This window comes from Puma concolor, chromosome D3, assembly GCF_028749965.1.
Source record: "Puma concolor isolate L17-30 chromosome D3, mPumCon1.1.hap2, whole genome shotgun sequence".
In the NCBI taxonomy this organism is placed as follows: domain Eukaryota; kingdom Metazoa; phylum Chordata; class Mammalia; order Carnivora; family Felidae; genus Puma; species Puma concolor.
Genome location: NC_141678.1, coordinates 25,376,539 through 25,394,820, shown reverse-complemented (window position 1 = coordinate 25,394,820; position 18,282 = coordinate 25,376,539). Strand labels below are relative to the sequence as shown.

Below are 18,282 nucleotides of genomic sequence, written 5' to 3'. Positions count from 1 at the left end.
TTTCCGTGAGCAGGAGGTCGGGGGCCCGACAGGGCGATGGACTAGGGATAGGTTAAGAATCTTGTGTCTTGAACACACAAGGAAGGTTCATATTCATTCAATTATTGCTGAAACATTTACCTTGCTTTTTTTTTTTTTTTCCAATTCAACAGTCTTGTGAGTATCACTGCCTGCATTTTGCTGATGGACACAAAGAATCGCACAATCCCCTAGCTGGTACGAAAAGGCAAAGGCACACACATCTGTGAGGCTCTAACAGCTACCGATTCCCCACCGTGGGCACCCCACGTAAACATTTTCCGCCTTGCCTTCTTGTGCTAACAGAAACTACGTGTTGTGCCAGGCAACCTTCTAAGCTGTTTATAGGCACTGTCTTCTTGAATCTTCATGGCCGCTAGAAGGCAGGTACTTTTAGTACACGCACATACGTGGTAGCTGAGGTTCAGAGAGGGGAAGTCAGTGGCTGAGGGACTCACAGCCGGAAAGTAGGGAAGGTAGGATTCCACTTATGGCCAGTGGATGCTGGGTCCCTGGGCCCCCGAGACAATACCAGTGAGTGTTGCCAGGGAGGTTGAGTCTTCCAGAGTTGTGGCAGTCATGCCCACATCCAACATAGAGCCTGGCAGAGACTATGTGCTTCGCAAATATTTGTCAAATGATTTTTTTTTTTTAATGCACCAGTCTCCTGATCCTTAAAAATCTCAACTTATAAACAGATATGTCAGGGAGCAATTATTCACATTACTCAAGATGTCTTCATTTTATAAAAAAGGATTTACATCAGAATTCCTTTAAATAGCACGTCCCCCAGCGCATTTAAAAATATAATTCAATTTATAGCTCGGGATTACACACATGCTTTCAGAAGCCCTCACTTGAGTAAAGGAGGCTGGCTGGCATGAACGTCATTCATTCATCTAGGTTTTCAACAAGCAATTATTGAGCACCTACTACATACCAAGCGCTGTGTAGGAAGCTGATGATTCTGAGGTAAACGTTATGGCCTCAGCCCTTAAGAGGCATCAGGTCTGGTAGGGTAGGCAGAGAAATAAATAGATGAATTTTCCAGGTTAAGCATGAGTTAGTTGATGCTTTGGGAAAACAAAGGAAGGAGCCCACTCCCTTCTCTCCAGGAATTCTGGGTAGAAAGACTTCCCTGAAGAAGGGCAATGTGAGCTGGGCCTCGTGAGATATGTAGGAGTTTGCCACTTAGAAATACCCCCAATCGAAAAATTTTCTCAAAATTAGAACACCCTTGTTTCTAACCTTGAGAAAGTTGCTATATATATAATTCATCAAATCCATAGGCAACACTATGCCTAGGTAAGTGCGCTTGGGTGTCATACTCATGCTGATTCTCAAAAAAAAAACATGGTGAGGTGAGAATGTCATGGAACTTTCCTTCTGTGTTGTATGACCACACAAGCAAAGCATCAAAAATACAGACAAGCGGGACATCTGTATGATGTACAATTCCCACCCCCAACACATCCAAAGTTTACAGTTCAACTTACATCATTCAAGGTGTTTCCTTTGGTGAATAGGTGCTGTCTGTTTGAAACTAAAAATAGTTTGTGGTTTCGTGATGCGCACCCGGCTCTTTGGAAAACATGGCACAACACAAGGAGAACGTCTGTCCGTGTCATTCCATGATTTCCTACAGCCAATCTCAAAATGGTTTTGTGCCGTGCCATTCATATGCATATTGTATCTAACCAATCCCCGAGTGTTGGGCAGCTAGGTTGTTTCCAACTGTTTTCTCCTAATGTAAGTAATGCTGTGTTAAACCTCCTTGTAGCCACATCCTTGTGGTACATATTCATGCTGCTTTTCTCCCACCACCCCACCCCTGTTAAGTAATATCACTGAGTCAGAGCATAGGCAGAGTGTAAGCCTTTGCACGCAGGAAACATGATCCCCATTCTGCAAGAGAAAAAAAAAAAAACAACTAGGGAAGTTCCCAGACCCTGAGCAGAGCCTCCTGCCTGTCAACCCCAAGCCCTTCCTTCCCACAGGCCCACCTGAGCCTCCCGCCATCAGAGAAAATCAATCCTATGGGTAGGGGGAAGGCTTGGGCAGAGAGATTGGAGATCTGAAGTGATGCAGAGTGATGTCTTTTCCCCTTCCATTCTGATCTTGTTCATGGGCCCAGAGAGGCAGAGAGAGCGTGTCTAAACTAAGGCAAGCCCATGCAACGTCCGGCCCCCCCATCCCTGCCTGGAGGTCTCCTGGCAATTAGAGGGGTGTTTCCAGAGCCTTCCTTGTCAGACGCAAAGGCCGGTCTGCTCAGGCAGTCAGACGGAGGAGTGCTTTTCAGGTTTCTGCTGATGGAGGAGGGCAGCTGGCAGGCAGAAGGCTCAGTCCCAAAGAGCACCTGAGACCTTGCAGGGGGCTTGGGGGCGTGCTCTTGCCCCTGGTCTTGGTCTTGGGTTTTCCCATCCGCATAACAAGGAATGCAGGCTGTGTGTGCTGTGTAGCAGGGAAGGCTGGGGGTGCAGCTTTCCCAGCGGGAAGATCTTGGGCAAGCCCTTAACCTCTCTGAACCTCTTTTAAGTCCACAGAGACTCAAGGGCACCCCGCCACGTGCCGGATGGACACCGCCCCAGAAGCTAACGCCACCGAGCCCACCACCGCTCCCCAGGAGTGCCCGTCCCAGTTGAGGGACACAGACAAACAGACGCGGCCTGCACAGATGCCCAGGAAGGTGACTGCCAAAGGTGATCGGTGCTCGGGTAAACAGAAACCCAGCAAGGTGATGGAAAACCACGGGGGGTGGCGCAGCGCCCGGTGAGGGTCTGTCTGAGGCCGTCACGTTGGAGGTGAAGCCGTGATAAATAACGTGGTACCAGGAGGGGGTGAGAAGGAGTTTGTCCTGTTCCGGAGGGAGAAGAGGATGGGCCCGGGGAAGCACACTGAGCAGGGGGAGAGGGGCACAGGGTGAGGCCAGGTGAGCATGCCAGCTGGAGGAGAGAGATGGGACTTCATTCTCCCGCTGTCCATGAGACCGGGGTGCCTCAGTTGTCTTGTTAATAAAATGGGTTTACAGGTGCTCCGCTCTCGGTGCATCATGAGAACTGGCCGGGAAGGAGCAAACGGAGGGCTTGCTGGTGCTGGGCTGCAGGTCAGAGTTTCAGGGTGATGTAAGGGACTCACTCAGCTGCATGGGAGACGGCCTTCTGCTCAGGGACTCGAGGGCCAAGCCATGGAAACGCGACAGCCACCACACTCTTCTTAGGGGATCCAAGCTGCCAGCCCCCATCTGGGGTGTCCCCACATGCATCCCATACAAGACAGGCCCTCCAGATGCTCCCTTAATACAGTGCTTCTAAAGACACCACTGTTTCCCCACTGTCCAGAACACTGGGTGCTGCCATGCACTGAAGGCTCTGACAAGTCCTGCAGGCAAGAACCTTACTGAATCTGCTCCAACTTCCTAAAGCAAGGCTGGTTCCTCCTCCCCAGGCAGGACCACGGCATCAGGGCCTCACCAGACCTTCCCTAAAGTGGTCCTCCCCGACCTTCACCTGTCACGCCCTGCTCCACACTTGGGTTTTCCCGCTCCGTGGCATTTGTCACTAGAGGAACATATCTTACTTGTTCATTTGTTTTTCTGGTTTGAGGGCTTCCCCTTTAGAAGGTAAACACTGTGAAGGCAGGGATAGGGTCTGTCTTAACAACTGCATGCTTCCTGGCTGTTTAAAAACTATCGGTTGAATGAAGCAGGGTGGGAGAGGGCTGGAGGGAGGGAGGGAAGATGAACCAGTGTTTCCCAAACTCCGTCGGTTCCAGAACGGGCTCTTTGCCACGCACACCTGTTTGTAACACGAGGGATACAACCTGGTAAAGAAAACCCAAGCCACTGGTGGACCGGCCCCGTTACAGAGGGAAGGGATGGGCATTTTCATTCCCAGACCTCTTTAGCTCGGCCCGCATACGTACATCATTTTATTGCTTCCCTGGCATTTATGTTTTCAGCTTCTTACCTGCCCCCCGAGAGCGACGACCCAACTGCACACGCGCGGCGGGGCCCCCGCGTCACTGCTCTGTGCCCCCAGCCGGCCCCAGCCCGGTTGACACCCCCCCCACAGCAGGGTGGGGGCAGGGGCGGGGGTGGGGATGGGGAGCCGGGGGTCCTCGAGTCAGCAGAACAGCCAGGCCAGGCTGCAAAGCCCCCGTAGTGCTGCCTCGGAGGGGGAACCAGGTCTGAATGGGAACGTATGGATCTGAGGAGTGTGGGAGTCTGTCTTTTTTAAATTGCATCAAACCCTTCCCTTGCCTTGAGAGCGCTACATTTTTCAAAGCCGCGGAACAGGGTGCCAGGCTGCAGTTTGCTTTTCCCCGTTCACCTGCCTTCAGAGCGCCGAGAAATAATGAACCTCTCCCCCCGCCGCCCCCCGCACCTCCCCTCCAGCCTGCAAAAGGCGGGAGGGAAAACAAGCAGGCGCCTTCTTCCTAAACATTTAACATGCCGTGACGCCTTCACTTCCCCCATAGAAGGAACTGGATTTTTTTTTTTTTTTATTCCTCTTTTTGCAAGAGGTGTTTGCGGCGTGCAGATCAAACCCCTTTCTTCCCAGGCTCTTGTCGGCGCCTGCGTTCCGGGACTTCAGAATACCACGGTGGGGAAGGCAAAGCTGGGTCCCACGGAAATCACGACCAGGCGGCGGTTTGCGGATGGCGAGGCTTTCACTCGTTCGTTCATCATTCATTCGTTCACACAGGGAGCCAAGAGCGTCCATCCATCCATTCATTCGTTCGTCCATTCATTCATTCATTGTTTCAATGAGTTCCTACTATGCGCCGGGTCTTGTGCGGGACACCCATTCACAACACAGATGCAAATTTCAACGAAGCCGGCTTCAAAGACACCGCGCTTCAACTTGTAGATGCAAGACCGACTTTATTTTTAGCAGGAAAGCTGGTTGGAAAGCTACATTAGCAAAGACCGTCCCCAGGAAAGGTTTCAGTGCCTGGAGGTGAAAGCTGGAGTTTGGAAGTGGGGGCGAGGAGCAAAGAGCCGGAAACACAGGGCGCATTTCACTGGGGGCTCCCCAGCACCCCGCAAGTGATCCCGGGCAGCCCCGTTTTGCATCATTTGCTAACGGGAAAACAGACTAAGAGAAGAGGCAAAACCAAGCTCACGCTGCAGATTGGTGGGGCCCCGTGTGGAGAGTAGGTGGCCAGGATAAGATGACACCAAGTTCACAGCAGGGTGGGAGGGGGCATGAAGGGGGTCCCCGGCTTTGTATCACTTTACCCATAAGGACTCTAGTGATACCATTCTCACAAGGAGGGTGTGGTAGGTTCTGTTTTGCAGATGAAGGGATTCAGGCTCAGAGAGGCTGCTGGTTTAGTTAAGGTCACACAGCAGTAAGAAAACCTACTCTGGGATTAGTCTCAAGTGTCACCTCCCCAGTATAGTGTTCCCTCTCTCTCTCTCTGTCTCTCTCTCTTTAAAACACACACACGCGCACACACACACACACACACTCATCTTGGCTTCATTCCGCCCACAGCAGCCTGAGGACACTCGGAGCCCTGAGTGTGGCTTTTCCCGACAAAACCAGAGCTCAATTATTGGGAAGTGGCTCCCCCAGCCATTTCTGGATCCATTTGAGAAAAATAAATAAAGCTGGGGACTGACTCTCCAGTGATGACAGGGGTGGATGGAGAGGGGGGGGTCAGGTGGCTTTGCAATGCCACTGGTGAGAACAGGCGACGTCCCCCATCGCTAATGGGGTTCAGACAACACCCCCTTCGGGGCCTGAGGGAAGCGCTGGTAATTGAATCTGCATAAATCTAAGGCTTTGGTACCTTCCTGTCCATTTCATCCGATTACTTTTTTGTTATGGCAACGACGCCTCTAATGAGGTTCAGGTAAGATTAAGGACATGGGGACGGAGGAAGAAATGCGTATTTAAGGTCCTGCCCCGGATCCAGCTGGAAAAAAAAAAATTAAATAGTTTTCAGGAAACGTAGGCTCTGTGTTAGGTCAGGTCAGCGAAGGACTTTGCATATCTATGTCTCGATCAAAACACCCAGGTAATTCATTTCGTCTTGGGTTGTCCCCAGCTGTCACCTTCCTTTCCCGGACTCCTCCCCTACCTAGGAGATGTTATTTTTGTTTGAAGGGGGGATTATTATCCATCAAACAGAAATATTGCCTCCAAATTTGGAGTAAGCGGATAATGAGGCCACTCTGGTAATTTCACACTGATGACAAGAGAAACATCTCCATGGCTGACTGACAGTTGCCGTGAGGAGACAGAACCCTCTGGAATCCCTCCCAGGCTGGGCTGGGAGCTGCTCAAAGGAGGGGGGGGGGGAGGAAGCCTGGTGGCCTGTCACCCCTGCCCGCTGCCTATGGGGTCTTCACCACCTCGTCAGACATCCAAGCTGACAATGGTGTGAAATTGAAATTGTGGAGTAGATTAAATGATGTATTTAAGGCTGCAGGACAGGAGGGGGGGAGGGCAATGGAGGCAGGGGGTGGGGAGGAGGGGAGGGTCCAAGAGCTGGAGGGAGGCAGGGAGGGGAAAATGGGGGCAAGGGTGAGAGTGAGGAAGAGGAGGGAGGACCAAATAAGGAACTGAGAATGTGTGTGTGGGGGGGGGAGTGGATAAGGGAGGTAAGGAAAAAGAAATAAGAAGGGAGGCATGTATGACCAGGAGAGAAGGAGGAGGAGGGAAAGGAGGAAGGACGAGGGAGAAGAGGAGGGAGAGGAGAAGGGGTGGAGGAGGGGAGGAGGAGGAAGGAGGAGAAAGAAGGAAGGGGAGGAGGAGGGAAGAAGAAAGAGGAGGAAGGGGAGGAGGGGAAGAAGGAGGAGGGGGAGGAGGGAAAAGGAAGAGGAGGGGGAAGGAGGAGGAAGGAAGAGGGTGGAAGAAAGGGGAAGGAGGGAGAGGAGGGAGGACAGAGAGGGAGGAGGGGAGGAGGAAGGAAAAGAGAAGAGGGAGGAGGGGGAGGAAGCCGAGGGAAGAAGTGGAGAGAGGGGAGAAATTGGAGAGATAAGGGTGGAGAGAGAGAGCAGAGCAGGCAGCCCGAGGGGGCTGCGGAGGAGCCAGGTTGGGGGGGGGGGGCTCTGAAGCCCTCCCTGTCCCCCCTGCCTCTCTCCCCTGTAATGTGGGGAGGGTTTATCTCACCAGGAGCAGCAGGCTCAGTCACTGATCTAATCAAATTATTCAGCATTAAAAACTGCCAAGACATTCCAGTACTTCAGCTTCCAGAGACCCAGCTGGGATCAAATGCTAATCAACATCGCCACGATATTTATTCCCACTGTCAGGCTGCTGCGTGTTTGTTTTCCGAGGGCTGCATACTAAACCAGAGGAGGAGGATGGATAGGCCCGTGGCAAGGGGATCAGGACCAGGGATGGTCAGGAGGAGGGCGGGCGGGTGGGCAGGAAGAGGAAGGGACCCACGGGAGGCACCTGTGGAGCGGGACGCATGGACCCTCGATGGCTTGTGCTAGACGCAGACTGGCAAGGCCGGAACCCTGGGCTGCCCTTTCCCGCCTCCGGGATCGGGAGTCCCGTTGAGGCCAAACCAGCTGCCGGTTTGGGGCTGTGTGACGACCCCTGGCAGGCGGCGGGCCCTCTCCGAGCTTCACGATCCCTCCTGCCTAAAAAGCCCGCTGTCCCCGGCCGGCTGTGGGTTCCACGAGAGGGAGGTAACAGAGGAAGCGGTGCAGGCCCAAGCCTTGGCTGTGTGACTTCACACAGGTTACTTGACCTCCCTGCGCCTCGGTGTCCTCGTCTATAAAAGGACGATGATAATAATGACGGTGCCAATCCCGTGGGCTCACCTGTTGTGACATTTAAGCGTGCGATTACATGGAAAGCGTACCGGGAGAGCTCAGGGTACGTTAGGAATAATTGCTAGCTTTTAACATTATTGCAAGGGTTGGATGAAGTAATGTCCGTAAAACGTACCAGGGCAACTGCAGCAGATAAAGTCTGACGATAATGGCCATCAGGACGAAAGACTGAATCAGGTGGCGGACACTGTCGCGGTGTGGGGGGTGCCAGCCCCTCCCCTTTCCCCGGGCCCCCAGAGGGGCCTCTGCGCCCAGGCAGGGACAGAGGACAGACTTCCAGGAAGTTCACAGGCCTCGAGATTCTTCGGCAGCAGCCAAGCAGAGAGGACGAGCCCCACGTTCGCCCCTGAACTTGGCACCTCTCTCCCGGGATCCAGCCTGCCCCTCGCCCACTCCCTGAAGGTCACAGCGCCCGGGGGGGAGGGGGGAAGCCTAATTAATTTCCTTTGTTTTTCAGAGTTTCATTTTTTAAATTACAGCCTTCCCTCCTCTCTAATAAATACTCAACAATTAAAGCTTTTTTTCCCAAAGTGTGATTTCAACATTTCAATGTCCCTCCCCTCCTGTCACCTTCGCTGCCATAAACAGATTCGTAAAAACTGCTTTTGACGCCCCAGCTGCCATTAGCCACTTAAAATCCCGTAATTATCATCCTATCATGGGCCTGTTAACGAGCAGTAAAAATAAGGCCATTGAATATGGTAATTTATTCGTAAATTAGCCTAATGAGAATAGGTTTCAGACACTGTTTACTTGCGGGCTGCCTACGCCTGGCCGAGGCAGCCATGTGCCTGGGAGGGCGGTCTGGCGGGGCAGTGAGCCCACTGGGCGGTGACGCCCCCTCCCCACGGCTCCGCGCCCCTGACGTTGATCCCCGCTCCCTTCATCAAGACGGTGCTAGGCTTCTGTGGGCCACAGGCCGCGGAAAGGCCCTGCCTGCCTCGCCCAGGTGGTAAGACTCGGCCATGGCCTGAATGCCTGTGCTGACCGACCCTGGGAGGCATCTGTCAGCAGGCGGACCCTGGGCGGGTCACTGTGTAGCCCTCTGTTTTCTCACGTGTATAATGGGACTCGTATGCCAACTAAGGAGCTATTTTAAAGATCAATTGAAACACACACACATACACACACAGCTATTTATATATATTTGTAACTATTAGGGCATTGGGAGATAAAATCTAGAAGGCTGGACTTTAGGAGCTGGCTGGCTTGCCCTTAGAATGTATCCTTTTTTTAAGTTGAGTTATTTATTTTGAGAGAGAGCACAAGCAGGGGAGGGGCAGAGAGAGAGGATCCCGAGCAGGCTCTGTGCTGTCAGAGCAGAGCCCGATGCGGGGCTCGAACCCACAAACGGTCAGATCCTGACCTGAGCCGAAATCAAAAGTCGGATGTGTAGCCGGCTGAGCCACCCAGGTGCCCCTAGAGTGAATCCTTATGGTAGTGGGTTGAACAGTGACCCCTGCAAAAGTCACGTTTACCAGAAACCTCAGAATGTGGCTTCCCTCAAAAATAGGGCCTTTGCGGGTGTAATTCAGTTAAGGTGAGGTCAGACTGGATGAAGGTGGGTCCAAAATCCCAAGAGTGGAGCCCATAAAAGATAAGGACCCACAGGCACAGAGGAGAGGCAGGGGCCACTGGAGGCAGAGGCAGCTTCCCACCAGAAGCTGGGAGAGTCACGGAAGGCTCCTCCCCTAGAGAAGGGGTGTGAGTCAGCATTTGGGCGAGAATGCCCGGAGGATGGAGTTGCTTTTTTCTGAGATTTGGCTTTGGCTGAAATTTGGGCCGAGGAAGAGCCTGGGGTCTGAGCCGGACTCTGCCGCATGAGAGCCCCGGCATCTGAAGGTCTGTCTGGCTTCCTGAGGGCAGGGGCTCTGTCCAGCGTGGCATAGCTTATTTTGGGTGTCATTAATATTTGTTGAGCAAAAACTCAGCCACCAGTCTGTGTAGGATGTTTACAGAGAGCCCTCACCGGTGGCCCAGGTACCTCGCTGGCCTTGGACCGGTCTGGCTGAGACCCAGGCTGCCCTCCAGGGCTCCAGGCTGATGTGGGTGACAGGCATCAAAGGGACCTTTGTAAGAAGTACTACCACCATCCATCAGGTGAGTCTGAAGACCCTGGAGCCCAGGGGAGGCCCCGAAAGGGGCTGGGGTCTCGGGGAGGTCTGGATGAGTTCAGCTTTTCAGTCACATCGTGACTGCTTAGTAGACGTCAGCCAGGAGAGGGACCACAGGGGCCGAGTCCTCAAGGCAACAGCGGATCGTGGTGCGTGCTGAGGCCGGTAAGTCAGGTCGTGGGTCTGAGCCCCAGTTTCCTCATCTGCGAAATGGGTTCAATGGCCTGCACCTCCTGAGCTTGGCAGGGAGTCGGTGAGATATAGCATGGCCAGTGCTAGGTTGTGTGCGAGCCAACAGAAGCTGCCATTTCTCCACTGGTGGCATTGTCCTTGACTTGGGGGGTCAAGTTCTCCTGGGGCCGGAAGCCTGGCAACTTGGCCAGGTGGCCCCACTGCTCTACCTCGGTGCCCCTCTCTCCCTCCACCCTGATCCTTTGCCCTCCACCGGAACCGGGCTTGAGACAGACCCCAGACTCAAACTCGCAAGAAAGGTGGTGTTCCCACGTTCTAGATGGGGAAACTGAGGCCCAGCTATGTGGAGAGGCTTGCCCAAGGTCACCCACATTGCTCGCCGCTCTGCCTGACCATGTTCCATTGCTTCCTTAGATCTGGTCTCCATGCCCAGTTTTGACATCCACCCCAAGGCCTTCCCAGTGCCTGATGCAGGGATATACAAATCCAGCCCCACACTCAGACCAGTCTCCAGGGGTCCTGAGGCTCCTGTGGCTGAGCTCCAGTGAGCTGAATGGATACGCCCTGTGCCTTGGGGCTCACAGTCTGGTGGGGGGTGGGTGGAGGTCGACCCTATTTTGATTATTGTCGGGTAAGAAACAGGAACCTGGTGTCAGGACAGGGCATTTCACATAGCTGGGAATCAGGACATGCTTACCTGAGGAAGTGATGTGGAACTGAGACCTAAAGTAGGACAAATGAACCCGGAGATGGGCACAGCTAGAATGTTCCAGGTAGCAAGGATGACACGTGCAAAGGCCCTGGGGCAAGAGAAGCCCCTTAAAAGGACAGTGTAACTGGATCCCAGATATGGAGGGGTAACTGATGTGGGGCAAGGTAGGAGCAGCAGGCAGGGCCTGGACCATACAGGCATCTCTAGTCCTTGGAAAGTAGTTGCATCTTCATCCCAACAGTGATGGGAAATTTCATCAGGAAGGAGGGCTTCCTGGGCCCTCCCATTCACGTATGGTATGTTAAGAATGGGAATGAGGGTTAGAGGGAGCTATGCATGCAGACAAAGAGATAAATTAGGAGGCTGTTTCATTCATGGCCTTGAAGGAATGAATAAAAAGAAGGAAGGGGCAATGGACGCCAAGTACAGCTAACCAGGTTGGTGACTGCATAAAGGCTTTGCAGAGCCATAGGCCCTGGGGCAGGGCGAGGTCCACTGGAAGAAGAGGTTCTCTCTTCCAGAAGTGCTGTAAGGGCTGTGTCTGCCGTGGTAAGAAGCAGCCCGTGTTCCTCAGCCCTCTCATCCTGAACCCAATGCAGTCACTGATCACTACAGAAAAATTGTGCCCTCAGGGGCTGGAACCTGAGACAGTCTTCTCTCTCTTCACTGAGAGGGGGCCCTGGCACCCTTGAGTGGGGAAGCTGACCCCACCCCAGCTGGCAGGGAAGGCAGCTCCCTTTTGGAATCTCCTTTGAAACCAACCTTTTGGATGACTCAGAGCTTTGGGCCCTGGAGATCTCAGATGTCACAAAAGTATGCTGGTCCTAAGATCATCCATTTCCTCTCTCCTCTGGGTCTCTCTGTGCAACTCATGCTTTTCATTCCTATGCTCCCTCTCAATGTCTCTCTTTCTCTCTCTGTCTCTCTCTGTCTCTCTCTCTCTCTCTCTTCTCTTTTTCCTGTCTCTGGCCCTCAATAATATAAACTTTCCCAACTTAGGCTCCTGTTCCATGCTGGGGCAGGTGCCAGGGACCTGCACCCTATGTTCAAAGGGTCTCCTCACCACAGCCCCATTCCTTTCATTTGCATAAAAGTGGGAAACTAAGGCTCAGAGACACCGGTGTCTTACCTGAGGACACACAGCCTGGAGCGGGCAGGGCCATCACAGCTCAGACCACAGTCCATTGCCCTGTCCAGGGTTTTCCCTCTTCCTGTGGCTGTTGGGAAGAGAACTGCCAGTTGAAGCTCTGCCCCGGACAGGGATCCTGTCCTTGGCGCTCCGCTCGCCCCTTGGCTAACAAAAGGTCCCCATGAGGTCAGAGCAGGTGGAACTCAGATTCGTTCTGGCCTTAAAACCAGAGGAGACAAAGGGGCGCCTGGGTGGCTCAGTCGGTTGAGCGTCCGACTTCAGCTCAGGTCACGATCTCGCGGTCCGTGAGTTCGAGCCCCGCGTCAGACTCTGTGCTGACCGCTCAGAGCCTGGAGCCTGCTTCCCATTCTGTGTCTCCCTCTCTCTCTGCCCCTCGCCCGCTCATGCTCTGTCTCTCTAAAGAATAAATAGAAGCATGTTTTAAAAATTAAAAAGACAAACAGAGGAGACACGTGACTTCACCTGCCACATCCACAGCGTCAGCCACCGTATTCTCAGGCCCTTGTGAAAGCTTGGATTCGGGGGCAACGCATCTGAAAAATCACGCACCCCCCACCCCAAGGCAGCCCCTGTTTTATGCCCCTTCGTGGCCCTGCTGCCTCCACATCCGCTGGGGACCTGGGCCATTTTTCTTCCATCCCCTGACAGAGGCTGCGAGTTTTCAGGGGCAACCGTGATGAGGTTTCCGACCGACTTTTGACCAAACGGATTTCCAACTGCATTTGAAAAGGAAAATATCTTTCCAATGTACCAAATAATGAAAAATGACTGGGCGAGTTTATAACTGTTGATTTAGCCACCAAGTTCCCCCCAGCCCTGACTCGGGTTCTCTGGAGGTTTTCATCAAGCATTAATTCACTCTCTTTCTCGGCACGCAAAGAAATAGGCCCTTCCGAATCCATCCGGCAGTACATTAGCTTCAAGGCCTGTTGGAAATGGTTTAGCATCTGCTCTTAATAGACACCGCAGCGCACAAGGCGGGCGAGGGCTGGGCTGGCGACTCGGGGAACCGACAGCCTGGGAACTGCCACCCAGAAGAGCCACAGGGCACAGCAGGAGAGTGGGCTTTTGGGGGGGGGGCAAGGGGACACGAAGCTGGGGGTCCCCAGGTGAGCTAACCCGCATGTGAGGCCTCCAACCAACTTGTTAAAGCCGCCAAGGGAGTCAAGGGAAGGTGCCACGGCAGGAAGAGGTGTTCCATCTATGCTGTGCACTCAAAGTCCATGGAGGGCTCTTGAACACCCCAAAGCCTGGCCACACCTCAGCTCAAGTACGTGAGAATCTCTTGGACAGAAAGGATCCTGGGGAGTCAAGACAGTTGTAAAAATGACTGCAAGCGTACAACCAAGATTGAGAAGCAGCGGCTGCCTGAGCAGGGGTTCCCAAAGTAAGGATCCCCGGGGCCAGCAGCGTCAGCATCACCTTGTTAGAAATGCAAGTTGCCCGGGGCCCCCAGCCCAGACCTGCTGGATCAAACATTCCTGGGATGGGCCCAGCTTTCCAAGAGATTCTGACGTCTATACAAGTTTGGGAGCCACTGACCTCGCCAGGGATAGGGAAGGTATGTTGGTTTTCCTGGCTATGCACTCATTCATTCATTCATTCATTCCCCCAAGTGGTCATGTGCTTGGCACACGGAGTGTCTCTGCAAGGAGCCTAGCACTGGCCCAGGTACTGGGCATCCAAATGAAAAGTCAAAGGTGTGATTGTGCACCCAAGGAGTTTACAGTCTTCCCATGGAATTTCCTAGATGATACAGACAAAAGCGAGGGCTGTCAAAATGAGGAAAAGCTTTGACCTTTCAGTAACAGCCTCTTTTCCCTGCCTGCCTGCGCCTTCTTTTCTTCATGGGTTGGTTGGAAGCCTCGCCTGTGGCTTAGATCGCCTGTGTGCTCCCACTTCGAGCAGCTAGCGCCCCTGCTAAGAGGTCCACGCGGGCATTCTCCTACTCACGTAGGCGTTTGGCATCTAGGAGCCACCCCCGCTCTGAAAAAAAAAATGGCTTCCCTGCCCACTTCTCTCCCCTTCCTGTGTATTTCTCGACAGGAAGTGTTGAAACAGGAAGTGGTCACCTCCCATCTTCTGGGCATCCCGGCCGGGACGCTGTCACGGAAAACGCTCACCTCGGCCGAGTCCTGCGTACGAGATTACCCATCGCCGCCTCCCTCCCAGTGACCCAGGACCACCTATGAGCATCAGGGCCCAGCGCGTGATCTCAAGCTCTTCACGGTTATTACAGGTGTCAACAGGTTGGAAATAAAGCCAGAAGCTCTGTTGAGATTCGGCCGTCAAGATCCAAAAAGGAGCATTCTGCTTCCCGGCATTCCTTGCCAAGGATGATCTCAGATTCATCTGTTCCCATTCACAGTGAGCAAAGGCCTCAAGTTTAGTAAGGGTGCGGCTGCGATTTCCCCTTCTCCTGTTCCTGAAATTGCGCCTGGGTGGGGATGCTGATGGTCAGAACTGGGGCAAGTCCAGACAAGAGTGTCCTCACATTGGCAGCCCAAGATGTCTGCTGCCTACAAGGGCTTTGGTACCTCTCCTTGCTGGTCTGTCCTCATACCATTAGTGCGCTCGCTCTCTCTCCTCTGCCTGCCCCATCTCCACAGACTCATCTATTTTTTTCATGTTGAGCATTTATTCTGGGAACTCAGAGTTGGATGAGGCACAGCCCTGTCTCGTGGAGCTCACAGCTGGAGCACAGGATGGGGGCAAATGGACAAAGAAACAGACAGTAAAACATGGCTGTAGGAAGCATCCCACTGGAGGCAGTTTGCATACAAGCGTGGGGAGAGCCATTAACACCGCCTAGAGAAATAGGGAAAGTTCTATGAGCAAAGGATACCCAGACCGAGGCAGGTTTGTTTAATATCTCTGGCAGAACCTGCCTGCCTCCCTCAAATCTCATTGAGGCAGGTCTCTTTAAGTCTTAGGGAATAGTCTAGAGATCCACAGGGTAGGCTAGAAGTCCCAGGGAATTCACCAGCCCCAATGGAGAGTGGCCCTCACCCACTGACTCTAGCGAGACAGTGTATCAATACCTCAGTTCCCTCACTCCTCGCACCCTGGATGGTGCTGAAGTTTGTGTTTGATGGTGTTTCCTAGAATTTCTCTAGAAATTAGATTAATTTAGACTAATCTAGATTAATCTAGGCTAAGCACCCTCAATAACTGGCTTTATAGCATTCCCCACTTCCCTGTTGGGGGCATCCTAGGATTCCCCTCTGCAAATACTTCTTCCCTTTGCATCTCTATCTCCCAGTCTGCTTCCGGGGAGATTCAAGCTAAGATGGCTTTCAAGCAGGAGCCTGATGTCAGGTTTGGGTGTCTGAGAAGGGCTGCCTTTTCTGTCCATGCAGTTGGGAGTTGGACTCCTAGGTCTCGGCATGGACACGTGAGACAAGACAGCCCGTTATTTTGTGCGCATACTCTAGGACACAGCCCAGCCTTCCAGACCTCGGAGTGCTACCAACCTCCCACGACCACAGCCCTGATCAGCTTGCAGGGGTGCTCAGGTCACCCACGAGTGAACACCTGCCCAGAGACGGAATGAGGCCAACTGAAGACCACACAACCCAGCTCCCCCAACCCCATCCCTACGCTGGTGCCTGCACTCAACCGAAAAGCAAAAGACAAGGTGCCTACAAGATAGAAAGTATCCTGATATAAAACCTCGAGAGGGATGGGGCGCCTGGGTGGCTCAGCCGGTTCGTGGCAATCTCACGGTTCGCGGGTTCTGGCCCCGCGTCGGGCTCTGTGCTGACAGCTCGGAGCCTGGAGCCTGCTTCAGATTCTGTGCCCCCTCTCTCTCTCTGCCCTTCCCCTCCTCGTGCTCCGTCTCCCTCTCTCTCTCAAAAATAAACATTAAAAAAATGTTTTTAATGCAAGAAGGATAGCAGAAAGGAAATCTCGTAAAGTAGCATAAAATAGCATAACCATCCTATCAGAACCCTCCCCAGTACACTCTGCAGAGCTTAACTATTTTCAGTATGCGTAGTCATACCTGCATCTGTAGCTCCTTTGTTTGTTTGTTTGTTTAAGTATAGCCTAGTTCAGCCTAGTGCTCGCAGGTGCGGGATACAGTCAGCCCAGCTCCGCAAAGCAAGGTCAGGTCAGGATGCACCAGCCCCTCTGCATCCCAGAGAGCATCCTTCTCCTCCTCTAAGCCTCAGACTCTGCAGATGCAAACCCAGAAGCTCCGGGGAGGTGGAGGACGTGACTTGCCCGTGGTCACTCTGCCGTCGCCGAGTCGAGGCGGGATTGGGGCCAGGAGGACCCGGCTCCTAGGTACCTGATCCGGCATATTTTGAGGGAGGAACTGAGGCCCAGAGGCAGAAGTGGTCTGCTCAGGGAGACTTCTGAACCCAGGACCGCTGACAACGCGGTCGTCATTGAGTACCCGCTCCATCACAGGGTCGTGCCAAGGGCGGCCATCTTCACCCTGTCTGCTGTGTCCTCCAAAGTGATCACACTTACCCTCCAGTGGCTTTTACGTGACCGAGTCCCCGGTGTGTCTCATGATTGAAAGGGAAAATTAACAGTTAATGGAAAGGAAGGGAACAGGGGGAAAAGGGAGGAGAGAGGGAGAGAGGGAAGGAGGGAGGGAGATCAACCTCAGAAGGACTGTCCCTGGGGAGGTGAGTTAGACTACGCAAGAGCTGATTTCTACACCTGGTTGCAACTCCTGAGAGCTTTTACACCTGGCAACAGGCTTCTTCATGTCTTTGCGCCTCGTCCAATGGCAGTCTGCCTGATGCAGTCACGGACACCATCGAAGACAGCGATCCTAATAATACTTCCGAAGAACTTGCTCTGCGCTCGGCCCTGCCGTACATCCTTTACGATCTTGCGTCCCCGGCTGCTCAAAATGACCCCACGGGAGGGCATGGATCCCACCCCACCTTGCAGACGGGGAAACTGAGACACGAGTGTGGTCCCGTCACGTGCGCAGGGCCACGGGGCTAGGGAGTGCCGTGCTGGCACGTGAGCACGGGGTCAGTGTTTGTCAGCATCTGGCCACGCTGCCTCTGCTCTCCAGCTGGGCAGCATGCTGACGGGGCCGCTGGCCACTGGGTGGGAGGATGTTTGTGACAGAGCCCGGCAACGGTGCTGGGGTGCTCAGCAGACAGTCACTCTTTGCCTGGCCTGCTGGCTTCCACGCCCTGAAGGCCGGGCTTTGGAATCCACAGATACCCACCCCCGCCGTGCCCCCTGCCCCCTGCCCCCTCTCCTCCCAGGCCTCCCTTCTGTTAACCCCAGACCTGATGGTCCCTATGAGGGTGGCCGCTCCCGGCAGGGGTTCCGAGCCTGCTCAGGCCAGCCCCTTGGCCGACCGCTCGGTGCCCAGCACCCCATTATCATTCCACCGCCTTCCAACAGAAATTATAAGCACTTTGTGTCAACCCCCGTCTGCCCCAGCAGCTGCGCCGAGGGAGAGCGATTGAGGTCAGCGGAGGCAGACAGCCTACCCATCACGCCCGCCACGGCCATTCCTCACGCAGCGACATGCAATCTCCCGCCGAGGGTCACCTCTGGGGAAGCGATTCCTCCAAGCCCAGAAGAAGTGCCAAGTGGCAGCGATGCCGAATCATCATGTGAAACACATTGGAAATAGCAGCCTCAGTAATAGATGGTTCACCAAAGCGGCCCCTTCCTGCCGCGTGTGACCAAGACGGGATTTACTGTAAGCACATTAACCTATTCGTGCTGTAGCACATGGCCCAGGAGCCCGCTTGGCAGGCAGCACAGGGCAAACCCCAGCCGGGCTATGGGGGGACGGACAGGAGCAAGCAGATTTTATCAGCCGGGGAAAGGAAGAGGTCAGCAGAGGCGCCCAGCCTGCTGCCGGCCTCCGGTCCCCGGGCCCCATCCCAGGGAGACGGGGCCGAAGGGGGGGCTTGGCTGATCGCAGCCTGCTGTCACCTCCGAGCCCTGCGGACTCTGAACTAAGGCTGGATCAGAGGAGAGGCGTCTGGGTTTCTTCCTGCTCCTGCGGACATCGACAGAGTGTGGCAACTCCAGACTCTCCAGACCAGCGTGTTTGGGGGCAGGGGTGGGGGGGCGGGGGAGGAGAGGGGAGAGGAGGAGCAGGATGGCGAGACACAGAAATATGAATGGAAAGCAGAAAAAAAAACGTGAAGACGATTTGAAGACTCGGAGGGGGACACCCTCAGATGAGAAAAAAGAACATCACAGGAAGAAAACATTCCGAAGGAGACAGAGGAGGAGGCGGGGAGGACAGGGGGGCAGGGAAGGGGCGGGGCGAGATGCAGAGGGCAAGAGCCTGCCTCTGGAAAGCTGG

The 18,282-nt window shown here is 54.0% G+C and overlaps 1 long non-coding RNA gene across 2 annotated transcripts; it reads left to right on the top strand.

The window, feature by feature from the left end:
- The first annotated feature begins 9,543 nt into the window (after positions 1–9,543).
- Positions 9,544–18,012, top strand: LOC147575421 (uncharacterized). 2 transcript variants are annotated; one of them, XR_015242375.1, is made up of 3 exons: positions 9,544–9,913; positions 14,028–14,348; positions 15,416–18,012. It is a non-coding gene; the product is annotated as an uncharacterized LOC147575421 (long non-coding RNA). The 2 variants fall into 2 exon arrangements; XR_015242376.1 differs by having other exon boundaries at positions 14,028–14,376.
- Positions 18,013–18,282: the final 270 nt, after the last annotated feature.